Source organism: Diceros bicornis, chromosome 14, assembly GCF_020826845.1.
Source record: "Diceros bicornis minor isolate mBicDic1 chromosome 14, mDicBic1.mat.cur, whole genome shotgun sequence".
Taxonomy (NCBI): Eukaryota; Metazoa; Chordata; class Mammalia; order Perissodactyla; family Rhinocerotidae; genus Diceros; species Diceros bicornis.
Genome location: NC_080753.1, coordinates 40,517,854 through 40,544,025, shown reverse-complemented (window position 1 = coordinate 40,544,025; position 26,172 = coordinate 40,517,854). Strand labels below are relative to the sequence as shown.

General features: G+C 40.0%; 3 non-coding genes across 3 annotated transcripts; 1 reads left to right on the top strand and 2 right to left on the bottom strand.

The window, feature by feature from the left end:
• Positions 1–2,548: 2,548 nt before the first annotated feature.
• TRNAV-AAC (transfer RNA valine (anticodon AAC)) lies at positions 2,549–2,621 on the bottom strand. Its single transcript has one exon. It is a non-coding gene; the product is annotated as a tRNA-Val (tRNA).
• Positions 2,622–7,164: 4,543 nt separating this feature from the next.
• TRNAR-ACG (transfer RNA arginine (anticodon ACG)) lies at positions 7,165–7,237 on the bottom strand. The gene has a single exon. It is a non-coding gene; the product is annotated as a tRNA-Arg (tRNA).
• A 17,399-nt stretch (positions 7,238–24,636) lies between these two features.
• TRNAI-UAU (transfer RNA isoleucine (anticodon UAU)) lies at positions 24,637–24,730 on the top strand. Its single transcript has 2 exons — positions 24,637–24,674; positions 24,695–24,730. It is a non-coding gene; the product is annotated as a tRNA-Ile (tRNA).
• The last annotated feature ends 1,442 nt before the right edge of the window (positions 24,731–26,172 follow it).

The following is a 26,172-nucleotide window of genomic DNA, read 5'->3' as shown; positions in this document are numbered from 1 at the left end:
GTCTATATGTATAGGTTTTTTTAGTACTTGCTCTGGGGATTTCCATATAAATACTTAAATTTTCACAGTATATTTACAATAAATATTTTATAATTCAAGTGGAATATAGAAACCTTATCACCATTTAGGTCCTTTTACCCTAACCCCTTTATTTTATGCATATAAAATACCTACATACTATGAAAATCCATCAGACAATGTTATAAGTTCTTATTTCAATCATCAAACATAGTTTAAAGGACTTGAGAGACAAATAATAGTCTATTATATTTATCCCGATGTTTATCATTTCTGTTGTTTTTTCATTCCTGATATTCCAAGTTTCCTTCAGGTATTATTTCCATTCTGTGTAAATAATTTCCACTAGTAATTCTCACTTTACCTTTAAATGGAAATGTATTTATTTGAACTTCATGCCTAAAGCCTATTTTTGCTGTACATAGAATTCTGGGTTGACAGTTCTTTTCTTTCAGCATTTAAAAATGTTACTCCATTTCTTCTGGCCTCAATGGTTCCTGATGAGAAATACACAAACATTCAAATCATTGGTCCCCTCATTTTCCTCTCGCTGTTTTCAATATTTTTTCTTTTTCTTTACTAGTTTGATTTTGGTAAGTCACATGTGGATTTCTTTGAGTTTATTCCGCTTGAAGTGTGCTGAAATTCTTGAATTTGTATATTCTGTCTTTTGCCAAATTTGGGAAATTTTTAGCCGTTAACTCTTCAAATAATTTTTTAACCCACTTTCCTCCTTCTTCTGGTACTCTAAAGTTGTGAATGTTAGATCTTTTATTACTTTCATATTGTTTCCTGAGGCTCTGTTCACTTTTTAAAACACTTTTCTTTCTATTGTTCTGATTGGGTTATTACTATTGTCTTTTCAAGTTCACTGGCTCTTTCTTCTCTCTTTTCTGTTCTGGTATTGAGCCCATCCAGTGAGGAGGCATTGTTGTTGTTGTTTATGCAATAATCAGTTTTAAAATTAGAACTTGGTCTTCTTTTTATCTTGCACTTATTTGCTGAGACTTCCTAGCTTTCCATTCATTTCAAGAGTGTTTGTTCTTACTTCTTTGGAGCATTATTACAACTGCTTTAAAATATTTGTCAGATGATCCAACATCTGTGTCATCTTGTCATTGGCGTCTATTGATTGTCTTTTCCCACAAGAATTAGAATTTCCTGGTTCTTTATATGCTGGATAATTTTGAATTATATTCTGGCTATTTTGAGTATTGTTATGACAATTTATTTCTTCTTTAAATCCTTTTGGATAATCTTACTACTTTTGTTTTTGCAGGCAATACACTGGGTTTGTTCAACTTGCAAGTACTCAACAGCCTTCTTTGTATTGTGGTTTCAATGTTAGTTCCATTTTCAAAGCCTTTGCAATGGTATTCAGACCTTTCTGGGGCGTTTGTAACCCAGTAGGCAATGTGGACTTGGGTAGTGTCTTACCACTTAGTTCAGTTCTCAAAGTCTATAGTATATTGTTTAGGGCAGAGCCACGTATACACAAAGCAAGGTTGTGCCCAAAACGTTCACAAACCACTTGACGGATTTGCTTTCCAAAACCTCAGTGGTACTTTCAGGTTACTTGGTACTCCACTTTACAGTTCCCTGGCCAGAAAACTGGGGCTTTAATTACCCCACTTCAGCATGCACTTTCCAGTATTGTGTTGCATTTAGGGCCAAGCTGCAGGAGGAAACGGGGGAAAAAGAGAATTTGGGTATGCACACCCGCCCCCTACCCCCACCCTTGGCACCCCGTCTTGGTATCACAGTTCCTCTGAGTAAAGAGAAAACAACTTATAAGATGGTAGACTTATCTCCAGCCTGCTTGTGAGGCCATTGCCAACTCTGTCTTGCCACATCCATAATTCATTAACCAGTGAAGCATTCAAATTACTAGTTTTCAAAATATTCCATATTTTCTTCAAAAGGGGTCAGAAGGTTTGAGATTGTCACCCGGAGAACCAAGATCATAACAGTGAGAGCTGGAGAACATGGGCATCAATCCTGTTACACCTCACATGCTAAGCAAGGACTCTACCACTTGAACTAACTTCCCACCTGCCACATGTTGGTTTTTTTTCCTCTAGATTTTCTTTCAGGAGCAGATGTGCCAGCCTCCATTTCATTATTCACTATTTCTAGTGGCCCAGAACATAAAGACAAGGCCATTAATGCAGAACCAGCATTCAACTAAGCACATCTTCTCAAAGAGGGCCCAGGGCAACAGCACGGTGGTCACCTATTCCTCTGCCAGGGAAACGGGGAGAAAAGGTAATGGGGGAGAAAAGGTAATGGGGGAGAAAGTCACCACGAGAAAGCTCTGGTTCCGCCAAAACATCATGTTGCACATTTGCTGGAAGAGAAGAGAGCGCTTCCCAGCTGGGAAGGATTCACTCAGAACGTCCTGGCTAATAATGTGGCACAGCTATACAGATTGATGATCTTGCTTTTAGGAAAGGCGGGATTATCTCTTGCTCCTTGCAGGTCTGGCAGCTTAGAGCAGGCGGTGGGGTTGTGAAAGGCAAAAAGCACCAGCTGTTTCCACTTGGTTTTGAACCAAGGACCTCTTGTGTGTTAGGCAAGCATGATGACCACTACACTACAGAAACTCTTTGGCCTACGTGCCTTTTCTTATTTCTGAGATACATGTTCAATCACTGTTAATATGTGTCATGTAGCAGTCACAACCTATGCTATATGAGGGAACAGTAAAAAACACAACTGTCTTTTACAGAAAGGGGGTTAAGATGCAAGATTATGTCAGAGTGAAGGAATAAAAAATGAACCTTGAGGGATGAAGAGGAGGCAAGAACACAGGGTGAAAAATGCAGGCATGGTTATAGGAATTCCTTTTGGGAGGGGGGATATTTGTTTAATCTACTTGAATTAAAAATGAAAGGGCATGTGAAACTGTTGGGGGCCATTTAGATGTAATGGCAGAGCGAACACACTGCTCAAGAGAGGTAGCGGCAGCTAAGCCAGCCTTCTCTCCACTTCTGTGCTATCCTTTCCCTTACTTGTGGTAGCGATCTCCACTCTCCAGACGACGACCCCAGTGCTTTCACCCAGGACAGCAAGTTCAAATCTAGATAACAACAGACGTTGAATCTTTCTGTTTTTTCTTTATGGGCACATATGGGACAAGGATGGAAATGATCACTTAACACCCCAAGCTAAGGGCTGTAAAAGGTGAAGGAAACCGAGGAAGAGCTGAGGTTAAAAAACCCTGACAGGAGCTGAACCTCAGTGAGGAAGATGGTCCCAGCCAGTCTGGGCTGGGCATTTTTGTCTGGGAGATGCGTGGTGGTTCCAGCGGATCACAGGGAAAATCCATTCCCTAGTCTCTGGACCATGAGAAGCTGATTTCAGTGGGACAGGAAGGGCTTTCTGCTCATTGAGACTGAAATTTATGTGGAGGTTTAGCCTGGGAAATAATAAAGGCCAAAGCCTGATACCTGGATATGTCACATACAGGTAAGAATTTGTGAGTCTGAGGCCTCTACATAGGGCAGCACTTGGGAGATGATTATAGAAAATCAAAAAGTGAGGAAATCTAAGGTTCTAACACCAAACAGAATTCTTAGAGAAAATTCCTGCAGGGAGATCAGAAACAGTATGTGTGGCAGCAGGCAGTCAAATGTGGTTGTCACCACATGCCTTAGGCCTCACAATTGTAGTATAGTACTGCCTCTACCTTTCAATGAAATGACATCCAGGGCAAATTCCTTCAGATTGCCTGCTAAATTATAAACAGATTCAATGAGGATATTTTTCAGGGCCACACCCGAACCCCGAGACAGATTTTTCCTCTAGGTACACAGTCAGCTAGAGATTGACCCAATCATGCAGTGAGAGCCCAGCAGAAAATGCTGTAAAGTAATTCCTTCCCCACAAGTTCTCGGAATCTGGTGAGAATTTGAGCAAGAGAGGAAGGGCAGGAAGGCCATGATGCCCACTGGGCTGAGCAGCAGGACGGTCCTTGCATTTCACCCCATGCTGACAGCTTTTGCTTTGCTTCACCTTGTGCCTAAGCCTCAGAGACACCAAGCATCTGACATGAGGTTCTGACAACAAGAGTCCTTTGGAAATGGAGTGGACCTTCAGAAACCCAAGACTTCTTTGGGACTATGATGTACAGTCTTGAGGATGGAGGAAAAGAAAATTTTCATATTTGGCTCTGCTATGGAGCTGGTAACTGGGTTCCTCCATTCATTCCTCTTCCTGTTGCCCACAGAGGCCCTGGCCCCAGCTGTCAGCCTCTGAACTCTCCCACTCTTGCTCCAGACCTAATACAGCTGAATCTTCATCACTGAGGCCAAAACTCAAATGTCACTGTCTCAGAGATCCCTGCCCTGACATCTCTAGCTGAATCAATGCCTTACCTGTCTCTCCATCCTTTATATAAATTTCTGTATTGAAAAGTATATTAAATTATTGTTTTATTTTTCATCTCTAGAGTATAAGCTTCTTGAAAGTTCAACAGTCTAGATCCCCCCAGTACCTATAGTTTGGATGATGTTATTTACTTTTGGCTACTGCCTGTTCAGACATTAGTGATAAGGAGGGGAAAAGCTTTCCTCTCTGCTGTGTTCTTTCATAGGGTAAATTCAAGGAGAAACAATTCTTAAACTGAGGAAACGTGGCAAGCTGTGAGGCCCTCTGGTTTTCTGGGATGGACAAGATAATTGGGCACAGTTGAAAGGAAGCAAGATTAGTCCACCTACGAAGTTTTTGAAGAATCATTTCTGCTTTGCAGCCGTGCAGTATGCCTGTCTGAGCTCTTATTGGTTTATTGAAAAGGCAGTTGCCATGCCTAATTTGTAAGAAATAGAAGTAATCAGCTTTTCCCAGTGGTCTACCATCATCATATAGTGGTTAATATTCTGCATCGTGGCTGCAGCACCATCAGTGGGAATGTGAGTATGGCAGTCTGGAATCTATTGCTTTCATTTTCTGCCCCACGCCCCTGGAAACTGAATCTAAGGCTTTAATGGGAAGCTAGGTTTTGTTCTACTCAGAAGATATATAAAGAAAACCTTCTCTGCTTTTCCTTTCTGAGCACTGAATGAACCAGTGCTTCTGCACATGGAGAAATGGCATTCCATAAAGCAGCATGGCACATGAGAAGAGGAATTAAGTCTTAGTTTTGAAGTTGAATACAACAACCTCATCTGGCAGGGTGATTGGTGGAGCTTTCCTCTCTCAATCTGAAGATCCTAATGTGGGTGTTCAAAGTGAGTTTATTTTTCTGTGTACAAAATATCAACTGACTTTTCTGTTTCAAGAAGAAAATGCAACCAAGAGAGACGTTAAGAAAACATACTTCCACAGTCCCTTTTATCAATAGCAGGTTTGGGACTGTAATCAGAACTAGGATGCAAATTTTAGGAGAATCAAAATACTTCCCTTTCTGAAAAATGCGTGGAGTGGAGATTGGGAATGGGGAAGAATCCAGGAGCAAAGGGGCTGAATGTGCATGTTTGCTTGCCTTTGATCAACTTGACAGTTTGGGAGAGGAAGATGAGGAAATTTTGTTTTCAGTCAGCCTGGGAAGGTCATCTAGGTACCACAGAGACAAATACAGCAGGAAGTAGGTCTAGAAACAGGTCAAGCTACAGAGGTAGCAGGGTAGATTGCATTTTAACTGAGGTCATCACACTACACAGAGGACATTTGAACTTTCCCAATGCAGAGTTTCATAGTGACCAAAGTTTCAGGCTAAAACTAAAGAGGAGATGAGAAAGTCTTCTTGTCTTCCTAAGGAATTGGAAGGGGAAAAGAAGTAACTCTGGAATATGAATTATTGTTTACCATTTAGAGAAACTCTTGAGAGATTTGATTGATGTGTTAGTTTTTTTTGTAGTTCTGTTGGTTACAGCATGCTGCTAACAGAGTACCATGTTAGTAATCTGGGTCATACAGGTAGCAATTACCTTGTTAGAAATCCCCCATAATGAAGCATAACTACAACCAAAGGTCTGGCACCAATGAGTTTGCAAGTAGGAAAGGAGTGCCAATGCAAATTCGTAAATACTTTTCTCTTACACGGGACACACAAGTGCTATTAATAGTGGTTGTCATGTGTGAGGCCACCTGGGTGGTGGTGTTGGTGGCGTCTGTCTTTTGACTCCAGGAATGTATCTCATCTTCCAAACTTGTAAAGAAAAAGTTTGAGCTACATTATCTCACAAGGCTGCAACACAGCCGTGATGAAAGGAGCCGCTCTTCCCTGCTCCTTCTTTTCTCTTTTCTGTCTTCAGAATTCTCTCAGCCGCCTCCCGCGCTCTTTCAGCGTCGGTCTCGGCAGACTAGGATAGAAGAACTCTTCCATTTACTGCTCCAGGATTCTGTCCTCTGTCCTTCTGCCAGCCGACCTGCCCGGTTGTGCGTCCGTGACCCTCACGAGGAGTGTCTCCTTCCGTGAGGACGAGGGCTCAGGGGAGTGACCCCAGGGACTTGTCCCTTTGAGCCGCGGACCCGTGAAGCGGCGAGGTCTGCGCGGCGTTGGGTTGATGTTCTGCAGATAGCTGCGGGGTAAAACTCAGCCAGCTGAATTTTGTGCTGCTGCCTCCTCCCACCTGATCCCCACCCCATCCAGCGGTTACCTGATAGAAAGAAGATCCAGATCGTCCCCATTACTGTGTGAAGGTCTCATCGCTTAGGAGCTGCTTCTCCTCACTCGTGGCTGTTTTTTAAACCTGACCGGTGATCCCCGTGCGTTCTGCCCTGCCTACTTAAGCTTCTCTCCTCTGCTGGTTATGAAATAGCTGTAGCTTGTTTCGGTGTGAATTTTCCAGCTGAACATTAGGGGAAATTAAGCAGGATTCGCTGATGATTATGTTAATTCTCAAGAGAGCATTAACAAAGAGCCAAGCAGTCTCAAATGGGAGATTTTCATGCAAAATGGGCTGGTATCGAAGATATTATTAGTAGATTTGTGCCAGATTCTTGTTTCATTCCTTTGTAAATCTTTTCCAGCTTCCCTCTCCTTCCCTCAATCCTTCTTAGGTGTGTGGTGATGGAACAAGTTATAACACAAGTTTTATGAAGATCTCCTCAAAATAAAAGTTTCACAAGGATTTTTTTTGATACATGTGGGTTATAAATAACACAGCACACCATGCCATATCCCCAGAAAACTAGGAGTGACCTCGAGCCAGCCAGGAGTCGAACCTGGAATCTTCTGATCCGTAGTCAGACGCGTTATCCATTGCGCTACTGGCCCTACTCATATTAGCATTCTTGGAACCATTGTTAATTAGCTTTTATGAGATTCTTGCATTTTTATACCATAGAATTTCTTGATGTGGCTGAAATGCACTTGGCCTCTTTCCCATTTGTCCACTCTCCAGTTTCCCAGCTGAGAGAATGTAAAGATTCCTGGTCTACCTTGAAGCCTCATTAGTTCAATATACTGCCAGCCTCAGGTCCTTGACCTTGTAGTGAGGGACCTGCAAGCAGCAAATTATGGAGGGAATTTTTAGGTCTTTGCTGTTCAAGAACAGAAGGAAACCAGGAATCAGGGACCAGGATGAACAAATAGAATAACAGAAACATTTGCAAACCCAATTGGGCTATTAATTCTTTCTGAGTTTGGGTTGTGTTCTTTCCTGTACTCCTAGGGTGCAGAGCACACCCCTCAATTGTGGCATTTAGCACACTGTTGTAAACAGCTGTTTGCTCAGTGGCCTTTCCCACTCAATTGTATATCTCTCATGAGGAGCACCTTTGGTGTGTACAATTACTAATTTTACATTAAAAGTCTGCATGCTTGAATGAAAAGTTGAGTGAGAAAAATGCATGCAAGTATCAGGAAAAGGTTTAACTTATGGTATAGGTAGCCATCACAAATCTGTGATTCCATGCTATCCCAACCCAGATGTTTAAATGTGAGAGCAGTGGAGTGCTATACACAGCAGCGGTATTCTAGTTTCCTGAATATGGCTTTGAGGCTCACAGTAACTGTTTATGTGCTCAGGGGTTGGGGCTGGGCATGTGTCCATTAAATCTGAAGCCAGTGACAGTCAGATAGTAGGGCTAGACAGGAATAGTGGCTGAGAAGTAGGCCTCCTAAATGAAGAGATTGTCTAGTCTGCTGATATGAAAACAAAAGATTAGTGAACCAAGTGCATACTAGATCGATATTTTCATTATTTGAGTTTTTCATAATGCCAGTAATCAGGAGGATTTAGAACACAGTGCTTACAAAACTTGTAGGATATCTAGCCCAAAGATCCCTCCCCAGTTACAGGAAACTTGCAGCAATAGCTCCACAGCAAATGAAACAACACTCAATTGGCTTAAACAAAGTCGATTTATTATCACACATAACAAGTCCAGAGGGTAGGGAGGCTACATGCCTGGTTAATTCAGCAGCTCCATGATGTCATCAGGACCCAGATATTTTGAATCTTGGTAATCTGTTCATTCTTAGCATATGGATCTCATACTCCAGCTGTTTCCCCTGCAGTACCTAAAACTCTCACAATCTCAAGATAAAGCCCAGAAGAAAAACAAACAGACCTCTTTCTTGTATCTCTTGTTGAGGATGACTTCTCCTATATGCTCCCCAGTAGATTTCCCCTCACATTGGCTAGATTTGTATCACATACTCTTACCTAATCCAATTACTGCCAAGAGTGGAACCACAATGATGAATTATATCAATCATAATTCTGCCTCTGGAGCTGAGAATGGGGTCCACCTCTTCTAAATCAAGGTAGTATAGAGAAGGTTATGTGAATAAAATCATTTTTCTGTTGAAAAGGAGGAATGCGGAAAGTGGTGTTGGTGATTGGTAGTGGGATAGGCAAACAGTATTAGCTGCTATCGCCTACTCCATCCGTATATTTGAAATAAAATGAAATAAGTAAATTTTCTAGCATTTTTGAGAGTTGAGAGCTCTGTTCTTTACATTAACCCACATTTGACCATAGCTAGATTTCCACATCTAACCATCATAGAAGTAATTTGACCTACAGCTTGTATTCAGTACTTGTATTAGCTACAAGTACATTAATTGTACATGGCGTTAATTGTACATGATTACATATTGAGTTAGAATTCAGAATTGTATGGATTTGGCCATTAATAATGCCATACATCAGAGATATTTATGATTGCTTAGTAAAGTGACACTACAGTTTCTGAATCTGAGGTGTCAGAGGCTGAAATGTGCATCACAGTGCAGAGATCTGAAGCTCAACCTGACATAGCTGCCTCCATCCACCTCTCCAGGACAGGGCAGGAGTCAAATTTCTAACTCTGGAAATCAGTAACTTATGCTACCTAAATTTGTCGATGAAATACATAACTCTCATTGGTACCCAGGCATATATTTGCAGTTTCTTTAATAACAGTTGATATTTTTAATTTCGTTCATCATCATGATCTGTTCATCCACAGCATAACCATAGTTTAACATTTTGTCTTAACTTTTACTCTCTATTCTTATCATTGTTCGTGTTGAAGAAACTCGATATGGAAAGAAAGGGCAGCCTTAGAGACAGACCGAGGTTAAAAATTTGACTCTGCCTTTTACTAGCTATGTGAATTTGGACAAATCACATAACTTTTCAGTTACTCTGTTGCTTTATCTGCAAAATGGGGATGATACTTTGCAAGTTTATTGTGAGATTAAATGGCATAGTGCAGGTAGAGTCCTGGCAGATATTTAGGCAATCAAACTGTAGCCGTCATTGATAACAATGTCCAACTCCTTCCCAATCTTCTAAAGCTTAACCTCAATAACTCAAAAGTCATTTATTGAATATCCATTTACCAAGCAAAATGTGAAACCCTAATGATTCAAAGATAAAGCTTAATCCTCATTCCTCAAGGAACTAACATCTAGCCAGAGAGACAAATCTAAACTCATAATTCCAATGAAACAGAAGTGCTACCCCATAAATAAAGAAAAAAATGCACTAGCAGCACAGAAGTAGAGCAATTAACTCTGGAGGGAAAGTCAGGGGAAGCTCTCCATGACATAACATTTGAGCTTAATCTTGAAGGAAAAACAAATTTGGCCTTGTGAAGAAGAAAATAAAGGGCCAGGGGGTTCAGGATGTGCAAAACTAAAGTTACAAATGATGCCTAGCATATTTTAAGGAAAGCAGTTTCATGTGGTAGAATTATGGTTTCAGCTGGCAGGGAGAAGAGGAGCTGGAGGAGCAGGAAAAGTGGCTTGAAATGCAGGTCGATGGGGCACACTAGGGGCTTCTAATACTGGCAATATTATTTTTTCTAGACCTGGTGATTCATTTCTTATCCTTCCAACTGTATATATACATTTTAATACTTTTTTCATGTATGACATGCATCACAATAAAAAAATTAAAATATTTTGAAAGATAGGTTGGTGCCTACTTGCAAATAACTTTATTTATCAAAATAGGGAATTTATCCTAAAGGCAAGAAAAAGGCAAAATAGGTTTTTAAGGAGAACATTCTCAGTTCTGTGTTTAGAAAGATCAAGTTGAGTTGGGCAGCACTGTAGAGGTAGACCGCAATGGGGGAGAAGCCACATTTTGAGACCCCACAGTCTGGGCAGGGATGACAAACACCTGGTCTGGCCCACTGGGTATGAAGAGGGCTCAGAGGGGGGAACAGAGATCTGGCTGAGGTGGAAAAGACAGGTTTTGATGATTCATTGGAAGTGATGAGTAAGGGGAATTTGGGATAGTGATTACATTTATGGACCAGGAAATTCCATTAACCTTCATTGAATAGTGGAAAAAAAAAAATAGTAACCTGAAAGAAATGATCTCCAGGTTCTACTCTCCAGAGTTTTTTTTCTTGATTCTACCAGAACTTCCTTTGAGTCTATGAGCTACCCCTGCATCTTTCCAATAAACTCACTCTTCTGTTGATGTTTAAGGTAGTTTGGATAAGCTTTTGTTACCTTCAATAAAGAGTCCCGAAAAATACAATAGTGAAAAGATACTACACTTGAAATTCCCAGGGGGCAGGGAATTTTTATCAAAACTCAGGCTTGGTAGGTGGAGAGCTTTGTTACTGTTTGAAAACTACTGCCAGGAGACCAGGAATACCAGTGAGAGGGTGGAGTGGGCCTAGGGAATCCTCAAGGTGAGAAGTTTTTCATTCCGAGTGCCCAGGAGCTAAAACACACTCATCCCCCAACCCCCGCACCCCAACTATGTCTACTCTCTTGTGAAAACCTAAGTTCCTGGAATCCTAATCTATATCTGAACAATGATTAGTAACAGGCCAACTCTTTCCAGTCTTACACAGTAATTGAACAAGAGCATGCGTCTAGCTGTGAAGTCTTGAATTACAGGCTAGACATGATGTCTCTGCTAAAGGCAGTCTTCTCACCGCCAGTGAGGTTAGGCCAACCACCTCTACCTGGTTTCCTCTCTGTGATTGTTACTGTTCCCACTGGCCACTGATATTTGCTGAGGTTTCACTTGGATTGGTTGCAGTAAAACACACCGAAGCCAACAATGATGGGAGCTGAAGAAGCAGAGAATTCCTGAGGAAAGAATGATGATGTTGAACATGAAAATACCTACAACATTTGATATTTGTTAAGAAATTTACAGTTTTTAAACAGGCTTAACAAATGAGGAACCTAAAGGACAGATTACTCTGTCAATACCATTTCTTTACTCCACCTACCCCTCGCCCTACTACAATCTGTCTTACAGATTCTCTCTCATCTCCAAGACACGGTTCTTACAGAATGTATAGGAGAAATGAATTCTATATCTTCTATGAAGGCAAAATTCTAACCTTGTAGAATAGGAGCAGATGCAATGAGCAAATGAGACATCACTACACCAAATCCATGGCAGAAACTAACAGTATTCAAAGGAAATAGTTGAAATCCATAGATGTGATTGTTCTGAATTCAGGATCTACCCTAAGAACTCACAAAGCTCCAAGAACACTCACCAGATATGAAAAATAGTGTGGCGCTGAACAAAAGGATAAATGTTGGGTAGAGAAAGGTGATTTTCGCTTCCTTGTGTAAGTGAATTACTTTCAAAATATGCAGAGAGTGCAGTAGTAATGCAAGGAACACGCAGATACCTGTTACTCAGGAACAAAAGGGCAACAAGCCATCTGGTTATCTTAGTCTATGGCCTTAGGGCTAATTCCCAAGACCTTAAGTTGTCCCTTTAGCTCCCCCTACTCTTTTCCTTTTATTTTCATTGGATTATCATTTTCCTTAGCAGTCCCTGAATAGTTTCTAAGAGGCTATGCCCAATTGACCACCACTCCAACCCAGAACCAGAACAATTGAGGGAATCCTCTTCCTCCCATCCCTTACCTATTATGAAGAAGGTGATTGTGAAGACAAAGTACTGTTTCCAGGTATCAGGAAGGGCATGAGGGAAGGCCAGGAGTATAAAGCTCAGGAAGAAGGAGAGAAGAAGGGCGCTGATCATGAAAATTCGACCAAACATGAAGTAGTCTGAATTAGGGAAGGAGAGGGGAGAAAGGCCAGAAGCTCCCTCTAGGGCCCCCTTCCATCCTGGGGCTGAATCCGTAGAATACTAAAGAAACAGTGCAGAGATTTTAAGGTAGGAACCAATGGCAACTGGTGGGAAGCTTAGGGATGGATGAAGAAGTAACCTACAAAAAGATCTGGAATACTGATTCTGGCTGGGTTGGTATCCCTATAGAGGCCTGATCCTTATAGATTCTGAAATGAGCCACTATTACTGGAAGGAGTGTAATTGCCTCCTTCAGGTGTGCTGGGGCAGAAAAAAAAGCTGACAATTCCTGGAAGGGACAGGGTTGGAGAAGGGCCCTCCCTTTCAAGACCAGGACTTACTTGATTTTGATAGAGGCATCCAACATGTGACCTCACCAGTGCAGATTGCGAAGAGAGCACTGAACAGGACTTGGGAACTGCCTGGGATTTCTATCTTTACCCAGGTGGAGAGGCTGAAGGCCCACCATAGAAGGGCAGAACCCGTGAAAGTGCAGGTGAGGATAAGAACGCGATATAGTCTAATTATCCCACATTTCGTACAAAAGGGTGCTGACTGCAGGAACAACAACAAAAAAAAGGTAAATGAGTTAGATTTCCTCAGTTCCTTTGGGATTTCTCCCCCCATTCTTAAATACCCATACAAATTCAACCTCCTTGCCTTTTCTCATACTCAGCTTGCAGGGCTCTCCCTCCTCCTCATCCTGTAACCAAATCCTCTCCAGGCCACAGACTGACCCTGTGTCCCTCACCAGCAAGGACTGAGATCTTTCTCCTTGATCTTCACATCTTATCTGAACCACCTGTACACAATCGTCCACAACTTGTATTGTTACTATGCTTTGCTAGGTGTCTGGGTACCTTGTCTCACCTCCCAGATTAGAAGGTCCTAGAGGACAATAGCCCTGACTTAACATCCCACCACATTTAACATAGTGCTTTACATGTAGGAGGATTTCAGTGCATATCTGTTAACAGAAAGGGAAAAAAAAACAACAACATAGGATATACCAAATACGTTCCTTGGTGATGTCAGAGAAGTAAGTTATTTTCTGATACTCTGCAGCCTCAACATTCCTCCTCATCATCACTCCCCTTGAATCACAGCCCCCTTTTTTTCCTTCTCTTACTGTTAATGATCCCAATTTACCTTTTCTCTTATTTCTTTTAACTCTTCTCTTTCAGCTTTCATCTCCTGATTACACTCTGTTTTCTATAGCGCCTTTTTACACTGAGGTCCATTCTAGCCTTCTTTTCAAGAGTAGAACCTTGTAGTCTCCTCCTGTGTCCCCATTGGCCAGAACATTCTTAGTGACATCATAAGTACGTGAACTCTATCTTCCAATAAAAATGTGAGATCCTACACTGTTGCCCCTATTTTTTAAAAACATGACATCTCCTATACCCTTTCACCCAGCAATCCATTTGTTTCTCTTGGCACATGTGTGCCTCAAAAGTTATGGCTTGTGCCCTTAGCTCTACCTTCTAATACTCAATAGGCAGGAGTACTGTATGCCTGTACAAGATTGAAGGACACTTGAGAGAGAATACGGGATAATCAGGGAAATAACTGGGAAGATGTAAGTGGAAACCAGTTTTGTGTTAAAGGTACAGTGGATCATACTGCACCCTTCAGATCCTTCATCAGAATGATGTTAAGACATGTAATGCCTTCTGACCCCAACTTTATAGTCTAGCACACTGCTTGGCCAATGGTGGACACTCTGCATGTTTGTTGATGGAGGAATTAACAAACAAATGAAAATAATGTGATGAGAAAGCAAAGGGTTGCTAAGAACCTCTATTTAGAAGTTAATTAAATGTAAGCTCTGGGAAGGCAGGGATTATCTTTATCTATTGTATTCACTTATGTATTCTGAGCACCTAAAATATTGTCTGACAACGCAAGGCAGGTGCTACATAAATATTTGTGGAATGAATGAATGACTGATCTAGGAACAAAAGGCTCATCCCTATGACAGAGTGTTGGCATATCTGTCAGTTTCTCTCAATTGACTATTTCCATTAGGTATGTACTATACCAACATATTTCTAGGACTAACTAAGATGTTAGAGTATGCAGCAATAATACATTTCCAGCTTAGCACTGTAGATGTATGTGCCCACCAGTTGTACTATTAAAAGAGGATAGCATGATAATGCCATTGGCTGGGGAAAGAAGGGACATTCATGGCAGGAAATCAGAGGTAATTCAACAAAGTAAAGATTGCTTTCGACAATCACATGCACATGGAAACCCATCCCTGAGACTTGAGAAGAATAGATATTGCAAGGCAATATCTTTAAGTCTCAAGGTTGGTGAGAGCCCCATTAAGAAAAGCACCACCAATCCAATCTCTGTCCCTATGTGTTTGTTTATTGTTGTTATTATCTACTACTTAATGAAGGAAATCGTATGGTATTTGACCTTCTCCCTCTGACTTATTTCACTTTGCATTATACCCTCAATGTCCATCCACGTTGTCACAAATGGCTGGATTTCATCGTTTCTTATGGCTGAGTAGTATTCCATTGTGTATTGGATTGGTGGTTACCAGAGGGGAAGAGGGGAGGGAGGAGGGTGAAAAGGTTAATTCGGTACATGTGTGTGATGATGGGTTGTAATTAGTATTTTGGTGGTGAACATGATGTAATCTATGCAGAAATAGAAGTATAATGATGTATATCTGAAATTTTTACAATGTTATAAACCAATGTTACTGCAGTAAACAAAAAATTAAAAAAAAAAAAAAAAAGAAAAGCACCATATTTTCTCCTGAGCTTTGAACTGACCCAGGAAAACAAAGCAGATGGGCAAATAGATTTTTGCTGGTGTCAAAAAAGGAATAAAGGGAAACTGTAAATATATTTAGCAAGCAAGCTGTTCACTGTCAACAGTGGTCACTTCCTCCCTCCCTTATATACAACCCCTCAATCCTCGAATTAAAAACACAATCAATTTTTTTAATGGCTTGGAAAAGGAATCAAGTAGGAGAAGCTGGAGCCAGAGAACCTGGATTCAAATCCTATTTTCACAACTTACTTTTGGCCAAGTCTCTTCTTATAGTAAGGGATTACTGCTAAATTTACTGAATGTGATAATGATATTGTACTTCTATAAATAAAATAAAGTGAAATAAAATAAAAAGAGTTGTTATCTCTAAGATGTGAAAACTGAAGAATTTAGGGTGAAATGATATGTTTAGGTTTTACTTTAAAATACTCCCACACTTTCCTCTACCCCCCAACCCCACACAAAAAAGTAGTGGAAAGATAAAGGAAACAAGATTGGCAAAATGTTACTGAGTGTAAGACAGATTACATGGGAGTTCATTATCTCATTATATAAGTTTCCATATATTTGAAAATTTCCATAATAAGAAGTTTAAAAAATATACATTTGACATTTCGGTCACCTAAAGGGCTAGAAGTTAGTTTCTCTTTCTTTTGCAAACCTCTGCTTACATGATTGAAAATGCTCCCTGTTCTCTGTTACATTCAATTGTGCTCACTGATAATTTTTAAACTATATGACTTTTCAGGGTCTCTCAGATATACATTCTATAAGGGATTGACTGTTTATTTACACTCATCATTTTATTAATCACAGTAAGCGATCAAGGAATGTCAATGCATTATTTCGATAAAAATATTTCCTATAGGACTGCTATAGAACTTCGTAGAGAAAATAAATGCAAAAGTACTTAAAAAAAGAAGCCCCATATAAATACTACTTTAAATCATCATCATAATTATTATTGGAAATTTGAATCCTTTGCTCCATTTTTAAACATTATACCAAAATTTGATATTAAGCATCACTCCACAGAGATCCCTAATATCACATTAAGAAAACTAAGTAACTTAAAGAAGTAACTGGAATGAGACTAAATGTATTAAAGAATCACTTAGAGCAGTCTAAAAACTTATACACTAAGTAGTTTGTATTCTTGCCCAAGTTTCAAATCTAGAAGCACACAGGCTAGGATGACTTATCATTGTACATATTTGAAACCATATTTATTGCCTGGATTCAGGATATTTAAAAGTCAGCTGTGCCACAACTTGCCAATGATACAAATGGATTCTAGATTCAAATACTGCTTTCTGAAGTAATCCAAATATTACATGCAATGAACTCGAAAAATATTCAGTTAGAGGTGTACCTCATTTTATAACAAATGATGCATTGTACTCCCGGGCAATACAGAGGAAAAACAAGGAAGGTGTTTCTCAAATATTTGGAAAAATATTGTTCTCTGAGAATACATAATCAAGGTAAAATGCATCAAAGCAAAGATAATAAGTTTAACCTGAAAATATGGTTGTCTCCTCCGTAGACAAGATGCTAAGTAAGTAAGAGACATGACTGTCAACAGGTTGAATTTCTTAGGTTATGGAAATAAAATAACCTATTACTTACAAGGGAGATCTCTTTTGTAGGAGTAGATGTATTCATTTATTAAAACTTGGCACCATGAGTCATGAGAGTCCTCTTACTCTCATTTCGTGCTGACTACACAACCTCTGATAATAGGGATTCTCAGGTAGCTAGCTAGCTTACAAGGAAGGAAAGAATGACATGGATAATAATAAAGAAATGTTATTTAATCAGAATCATGCCAGGTGTTTTATATATACCCTTTTATTTAAATTAAGCCCTGCAGTAATCCTTGGAGATAGGAATTATTGGTATTGTTCAATGAGACAGAGACGATGCCCCCTGGGGAAGAGCAATGCTCCCTAGACAATTCCCTTAGTGATGCCATTTCTGGTTCTCTCTCATAAGCTCTGACATATGATTTTATCAAATCACTGAGTAAGTCTGTCTCTAGGGGTACATTAATAAAGCTCATAGATACAAATCAATTACAAATCTATTAATTTGCAATGAAAAATAAAATTGTCAAGAGGTTTTCAACACTAAATTTGGCTGACCTATGCATTCTATGCCCACAGGAATGCTGCACCAGAAGTCAATTATAAGAATGACATTTTGTTAATTTATAATGAGAAATAAGACTGTCAGCAGATCGAGTTTTTCTTTTCCTATAGGCTAGTTACTATCAAAGTCAAATGTAATACGATAATGAGTATAAAGTCATTACAAGGGAACACAAGCAATAAAAACGTTTTCAGCACAAATAGCCTGCAAGAACAATGCTTGAATACCCTTAACCAAGACACTCTATCTTGGCAAGCACTGAGGGCTTAAACAGCACTGAGGGAAGGGGTACTTGAGATGTGTATGCAGGAGGAGGGAAGGATTAAATTTTGAAAAAAGGAAACGATGACTCATTCACTGACGTAAATCGTGTTTAACGTCACTGTTCTGTCTCTTCTACACAGCTGGAAGAACTACAATTTTTTTTTTTCATCAAGATTAAGCAAAAACAAGATGCTGTAATCTTCTTAGATTTTTCCTGTGCTTTTTCTGTATCTATTGATATGATTATGTGATTTTTCTTCTTTAGCCTATTGGTATGAGGGATTATATTAAGTGATTTTTGAATGCTGGACCAGCCTTGCATACCTGGAATAAATCCCACTTGGGTCATGGTGCACAATTCTTTTCATACATTGTTGGACTCAATTTGCTAATATTTTTATTCAGGACTTTCGCATCTGTGTACATGAGATATAGTTGGTCTGTAGTTTTCATTTCTTTTAATACCTGTGCCTGGTTTTGGTATTAGGGTAATGCTGGCCACATAGAATGAGTTAGAAAGTATTCCTTCTGCTTCTATTTGCTGGAAGAGATTGTAGAGAATTGGTATAATTTCTCCCTTATATGTTCCACCAGCGAACCCATCTGGGCACAGGGTTCCTGTTTTGGCAAGTTATTAATTGTTGATTCAATTTCTTTAATAGATATAGGCCTATTCAGAATATATAGTTCTCCTTGTGTAAGTTTCGGTGCATTTCATCTTTCAAGGAATTAGCCCATTTCATCTAAGTTATCATATTTGTGAGCGTAGAGTTGCTCATAATATTCTTTTATTATCCCTAATATTCCTTTATTCCATTATTCTTTTAATATCCATGGGATCAAGAACGATGTCTCCATTTTCATTTCTGATATTAGTAGTTTGCGTCTTCTCTCTTTTTTTCTTCAACTAGCTAGAGTTTTGCCAATTTTATTGATCTTTTCAAAGAACAAGCTTTTGGTTTTGTTGATTTTTCTCTATTGATTTCCTCTTTTCAATTTCATTGGTTTATGCTCTAGTTTTTATTATTTTTTTTCTTTTGCTTACATTAGGTTTAATTTATTCTTGTTTTTCTAGTTTCCTTAAGTGGAAGCTTAGATGATTGACTCTAGATTTTTCTTCTTTTCTAATATATGTATTCATTGCTATAAATTTCCCTCTCAGCACTGCTTTCACTGCATCCCACAAATTTTGGTGAGTTTTGTTTTTATTTTCATTTAGTTCAAAATGTTTTAAAATTTCTCTTGAGATTTCTTCTTTCACCCATGTGTTATTTAGAAATGTGCTGTTTAATCTTCAAGTGTTTTGGAGTTTTCCAGCTTTCTGTTATTGATTTCTAGTTTAATTCCACTGTGGTTTAGAGCAGACATTGTATGATTTCTATTCTTTTAAATTTTCTAAGGTTTGTGTTATGACTCACAATATGGTCTATCTTGGTGAATATTCCATGTGAGCTTGAGAAGAATGTATATTCTGTTGATGTCGGATGAAGTAATCTGTAGATGTATATCCAGTTGATTGATGGTGTTGCTGAGTTCACCTGTGTCCTCATTGATTTTCCACCTGCTGGATTTCTCCATTTCTGATAGAGGGGTGTTGAAGTCTCCAACTATGACAATGGATTCACCTAATTCTCTTTGCAATTCTACCAGTTTTTGTTTCATGTATTTTGATGCTCTATTGTTAGGTGCATACACATTAAGGATCATTATGTCTTCTTGGAGAATTGACCACTTTATCACTATGTAATGCTCTTATTTATCCCTGATAGTTTTCCTTGCTTTAAGGTTTGCTCTATCTAAAATTAATATAGCTACTCCTGCTTCTTTTGATTAGTGTTAGCATAGTATATTTTCTTCCACCCATTTATTTTTGGTCTACATGTTGGATTAATATCTACCATATTTCTTACTGATTTCTATTTATTGCCCTTGTTCTTTGGTTTTTGTTTGTTTGTTTTCTTTTTTTTTGTCTTCCACTCTTTTTCTGCCTTCCCTCGTTTTAATTATTTTGTATGATTCAATTTTTATCCTCTCTTAGGATATATCAATTATACTTCTTTTTTTTAGTGGTTGCCTTTGTTTTTATAATAAACATTTACAAGTAATCCAAGTCCATTTTTAAATAATACTACACCACTAGACAAGTAGTACAAGTACTTTATAACAAAGTATACTTAATTCCTCCCGCCTGTCCTTTACAACATTGTTGTCATTCACTTCACTTATCCTTAACCTATAAGCACTGAATACATTGTTGCTATTATTATTTTGAACAAACTGTTACCTGTTAGATTAATTAAGAATAAGAGAAATAAAAGGTTTTAATTTACCGTAATTTATTCCTTCTCTAACACCCTTCCTTTCTTTTATGTTGATACAAGGTTCTGACTCATATTTTCCTTATCTCTGAATAACTTCTTTTAATATTCATTGCAAAGCAGATCTACTGTCTATAAATTTCATCAATTTTCATTTGTCTGAGAAACTCTTTACTTTTCCTTCACTTTTGAAGGATAATTTCACCAGGTTGGTACAGAATTCTAGATTGGTTGTTCTTTTGTATAATCACTTTAGAATAACTCAATTAATTATGCTTTGAACACAGTAGCTCATAGATCCAAGTAACCCATCCTCTATCAAGAAATGCTTGTTACACTACAACTATGCTTAATGAGCACTGCCAACAAACATGACTCCACGTACTCAAAGCCTCATTCTAAAAACAAATGAAACAAACAAAACCGTGACTGTATAAATACCCTTTACCTAAACAACACACAATACAAATTGATTAAGTACCTGCTTCTTAAATACTATCTTGACTACTGATATGATTCATAGACAAATGTGAACTGGATATTCCCAAACTCACTCAATCATTCAGAATGCTCAATAAAACATTATTGAATAAATTCAAAGGTGATAATGGAAATTTATCTCAAAAGAGCTACCTTCCCTGTACTTGAAAGGAGCAAGATGAATGTTAAAAATAATATCCAAAATGAGGATATTTGGAAAGTTCAGACAGACCTCCCACAGGATACTCAGAGATACACGCCAAGGTGGAAAGAGTCTAGAAAATAAATATCTGGCCTAGAATGTAATCTAGCTGCCCTCTGCTTTTGCAGGGAAACTTCCACATAGCAGATATCTGTATTGAGATCTTAGGATTAGTTCTTGGTCTGGGTTTTTGAAAAGGTACACATGATTGCATCTTCATAGCCAGGAAAGCTGGTGAAGGGGAGTAGTCAGGAGGAATATAAGAAAATCACTCTGTTTCATCCAAGCAGAAATCAGTCAGAAATAACCTGCCCTGGAAGCTCACAGGAATTCTAGATGCTCACATACTCTGAGAGAGCCTGCAATGGGGAGATTAATAATATTTTCTAAGATCATACTATAATCTTTTCTCGGACAATCCTGATCTCAAATATTCTCACCTACTGCCTCTGTAAAATATTGAAATAGCAGAGAATTAGTATATTTCAGCATCCAAATTACACTTCTCAGATGCTGTTTAATGCCTTTTAGGTGATTAAAGGTGATTTTTAGGCAAGTATTAAAGGGACCCGAGTTATCAGAGAGCCAGTCAGTCATTTGATTTTTATTTTATTCTTTTTGCTTATCTAAAATGTGAATTAACACATATTACTTTTGTAATAAAAAATAAAGATTTTTTGTTAAGTTGAAGAAGAAATTTCATCACAGAAGGGAGTAAAGAGATGGGACCAGAGCAAAAAATATATATATATAGAAATAAGTTTCAGAAAAATGTGATACAACTACTGAAGGGACATATCCACACTGGATGGTATAATTTACCATCTTCTCAAGTCCTTTTCCAAAAGACACTTCTCTCATCAATATCTTATAGAGGACAAGATTCCAAAAAGTCCAACGATGTTTGAGTTTCTACTGACCATAGCGGGATGCTTACTGTTTCCTTTGCCATGCTCACTGGTGTTCACCTCTGGGCACTTCCCTTTGAACCACACAGGTGACAACCTAGAGACCATCAGGGACAGATAATTTAGTGAGAAAACTGACATAAGAAGTAGACTTAGGATCACAGAGAGAAAACTGGGTTTTATTCAATTCTCTTAGTTAACATAGAGCTGAGCAGAGTGCCCCAACAAGATAAAACTCCAAGATAGTCTAGTGCAAACAGGCCCAGAAACTCTCCTTTCAGAACCAGACTTGATACATCTCACTCTAGCCTCAAGGGCTATAAATATACAATCCAACACCAGATGGAACACTTTGAATGCAACCTACAGAAAGAAATGTGTTTTACATTGTGACCTAATAGATGTATGAGTATGTGTGTGTATTTGTGTGTGTATGTATATATAGTGCCAATGCATTTTATACTTTATTCTATTTTTATCAAACAAAAATACTATTAAAAGATCTCAAAGTATCACTTCAGATTTACTTATTAATTACAAAAGGTGTTACCTTTGCCATGGAAAGATCTGGCCAATATGACCTTTTGCAAGGGTCAGATTTAGCATGACCACAAACTGGTTATTCTAATGTGCAGACAGGGATAAGAAAAACTGAGCTAAACGATCTCTAAGGGGCTTACTTGTTGGATTCTTACGCAAATACGATTTTTAGGGGTGACTGGAAGACTACGAGACTGAGATTTAAATTTAAAAAAAAAAAAAGGAAAAGGAAGAGGGGCAGGTTCGGCATTGGACTCCTGTAAGTCTGGCCAGTGGCCAACCGGCAGAAGGAGGCCCCTGCCCAGAATAGGATTTGCTGCCCCCAGTAACGAGTAGAAGCAGTGGCTGACTCCTCATCCAAGCCTCAGGAACAGACACCCGACTTTGGCCCCTTTCCCGGGTCCGAGGGCAGTACGGTGCTTTCCGCCGCTGGGGAGATCTGCATATTTTACTCCGAGTCCCTTCGCCTCTACGGCGGACTTTATCGCGGATTCAGGATCACAAATCACAATCAGGGCACAATACTTTCCAACTTCCAGAGGAGAAAAAATGAACCTGGCCGGGAAAAGCGCAAGTGCTTCGCCAACATCTGGTCCTCTGAGCCATTAGAACCCCGAGACTCCCCCAGCTCCGGGGCGGACGCTTTAGGAAATCGGGAGGGTTTGTAACATCAGTGGTTCCCCTTCCGCCGCCAGGCAATTTCCCCCGCGGCTTGGCCTTCCCCGGCCGGCCGGCTGGTCTGGACGGAGTGCCCGTCACTTCTAGTGAGTACAGTCTAGCCCAGTGGTTTTCTAACTTTAGCGTGCATCAGAATCACTTGGAGGGCTTGTTAAATCACATTGCCCGTCCCCGCCCAGATACTGCTGATGTGTGGTGACTATACGTTGAGAACAACTGTTTTAGCCTCTCAGCTTGATCGCCCCGGAAGCTTGGGCGTAGTTCGGGACACTTGGAGTGGAGTCCGCAAGATAGATTCCAAACCTTTCTCAACCAGGGATCTACAGCTGACCCACAGAAAACAGGTTATGACTTGAGTCACTATTTCCTCAATGGATGGTACCTGACTAGTTCCATTCTAGGAAAGAAGTGAATTCATTACATACAGTGGACGCATTAGGGCTTAATTGTGTCAGGAACCTGGGTTACGGTTGAGGAAAGATGTACGAAGGCTGAGTGCCCTACACATTTCACACATCAGAAGATTTGTGACTAGGATTTTCTCAGGGTCTGTGTATCTATAGAAAATAATTCTTCGAGTTAGCAGCTTCAGTACAGTTTTCCTCGTGTGCGACAATCCCCTTTATCAGTCTTGTTAAAGATAGTGGGTCATTTACTTGGTGCTCTTTAGTTGGGTGGTGATCTTTTATCCGAGTTGGAAGATAGTCTTCCTCCAGGGGCAAATACCAGAGGCTTCAAGAAGACTTCAGGGGCTCTGTTTCCTCCTTTGAACTTCATGTACACGGTACTTTTCATATATGACAACATTTTTCTGTCTTACATTACAGGATTTTTTTTTTTTACATATATACACGTATATATGGCAAATTGTAATAAAAAAGAGGGAATTAAGAAAAGAAACTGTTTGGGATAGAAAAACCAGCTAATTGTACATAATCTCTCGTCCACCCCGCCCACCCAAAAGAGAGACCCCGACACTCCGTGTAAACACACACACACATCCACTTCTAGAGATAGCTCCTCTCCACCCTCTCGCATCCCAAAACTCTCCCAAGCATGAGGTTTTTAACCTAGCTAGATATTTGTAAAAGCCTAGTTTAACCCAGCATAGATACACCCAGAATTTCAGAGACTCGATCTTGGGCCTGTTTCAGTTGTTTTCCCTTGTATAGTTTCGACTTTCAGGTCCCAGGCAAAGATGCTCGAGGAAAGAAAAAACGCTGCTGTCCCCCATTCCATCGACTGCTTCTGAGACCACTTAGCTGCAGAAAATACAGCCCAGCACTACTTCCTCTCAATAACTGTTTGCATCCTTTGGTGTCTAACGTGTTTGTTAGGGGAGAAGAGGAGATAAGGAAAGGGAATAGCTTTGGTAAATCCCACTCGAAAGGGCTTCGTGGTCCTGCCACCCTCACCCCTTCCCAGAGCGCAGACAGCAAGCCTCCCGCAGACGCCGCGAGAAGCATCCTGGAGAGAGGCAAATGGAAAGGCTCGGGGACCCACGCAGCAGCAGGAGGCTGGCCCGCCCACTCGGCCCACCGAAGGTCCTCCTGGGAACGCCCGAGGCAGTCGGAATCTTCCAGGCGTCTGCACTTTCCCCGGTCGCCTTGGAAACATCCGCCTACGTTTCTGCTAGCAGAACACAGTTCGCGCCTTCAGTACTGGTGGCCCGGTGAGGTCCACAGCTGAACCCAGTTCGCCTTTATGCACAAGATGCAGCCCCGGGACTTCGAGAGAGCGGAAGGCACCTGGGCCGTCGCGACCAGAACAAAGACGTTGGATGTTCCCGTGTAGACCGTGTCATAAGTGACCGGAAGCGGGAAATGTGTGCTCCAGTGGCGCAATCGGTTAGCGCGCGGTACTTATATGGCAGTATGTGTGCGAGTAATGCCGAGGTTGTGAGTTCGATCCTCACCTGGAGCATTGTTTTCCAATCGGAGACAGCATCTCTTGAAAGAGACCCTCTCTGCCTGGTGCCTTTACTCCACCATCTTTGATGTGCTTGAATTTCTTCTACAGCATTTATTCTTCCCAGTCTCCTTACTGTTTTTGGAACCAAGCAACGTCAAGCAACTACAGGCTGAATCTGTTGTGCTGTAGTGGATTATCTTCTCCAACTCTTTATCTCCACCTTGTCCTGCAAGCCGGTCTCAAATAAAGAACATCTCCTGACGCTCCCCTTCGCACTGTGCTCTTATGATCATCGTTCCTTGGGGAGCCCCTGACACAAACGCAGAAAGTGCTAAGTTTCCTGAGATGATAAGCATTGACCTCCATTAGAGGCAACTCAAAAGTGGGAACTTGTATGGGGCTCCTGCCTGATTAAATCTCCTGCTTGGGGGAAAAATAAAATACTGATTTCTGAAAATAGCATCACCTCTTGTGTTTTCCTCCGCTTAATTTTACCCTGAAAAACCAACAACCATGGAAGATCTAGCAGCTTTTACCAAGTGAGAAACAGAACCTGACATCCCCAATGATCCAACTGTCTGGGCCTGGAAAGGATGAGTGATAATGATGCCCAGAAACCAGAAATCCGTAGAACAACATTACAGGAAAAGCATATTGTTGTGTGTGAGGTAGACAGGAAGCAGGTATGATTTTGACTTAAAAATATGCTTGCCCCCCTCCACAATGACACAAGGAGTCTGCCTGGTCATAGATCTTATCACATGCCTCCCCACTCTGCCCTAAGAGGGTGAACTGAACTATCAGTAATTTGGAGTACTTTTCCTAGCTGTAAAGATTATCCCAAACATGAGAGCACATGTGTCCCACCTGTGACAGGTCACAGAAGGTGCGTGGAATGCAGCTGGGTCCAGAGAACTCTCTTGAGATCTGGACTCCTAAATCTGTCCCACATTTATCTGGACATTGTCCGTTCACAGAGTGGTCTCCCTGGGAAGGGTAGGGAGGTCCCATCCAGGAAAGCTCCAGGTAATAATAAAAGTGGACACTTTCTCACTTCATAGATCTTGCTAAGAGCTGTCAAAGTATAATCTTCAAATATATGTATATATATAGTGATTAATTGTCAAAGATTTATGTAAGTTATTAATGAGGAAACCAACAGTATGGTAAACCAGTTCAAATGACAATAGAAGAGACTGGTAAATGTATAGTCAGTGGGAAAAAAGAATGCTCAAATAAGATTGCAAATTTGAGTAAAAAACTAGCTAATGTCTTACAGGGCAATAAAAACTATAATCTTTGGGGTTATTTTTTTCTAAAAGACAGAAACTAGTTGTATTTCTACTGGGCAAAAATTATTTGCAACTTATCAATCTTCTACAGAATAACCTTCAACTTTACAGAGTCTATGCCCTAATCAATAGTAAATAGTGACAAAAATAAAAAGTTGCGTT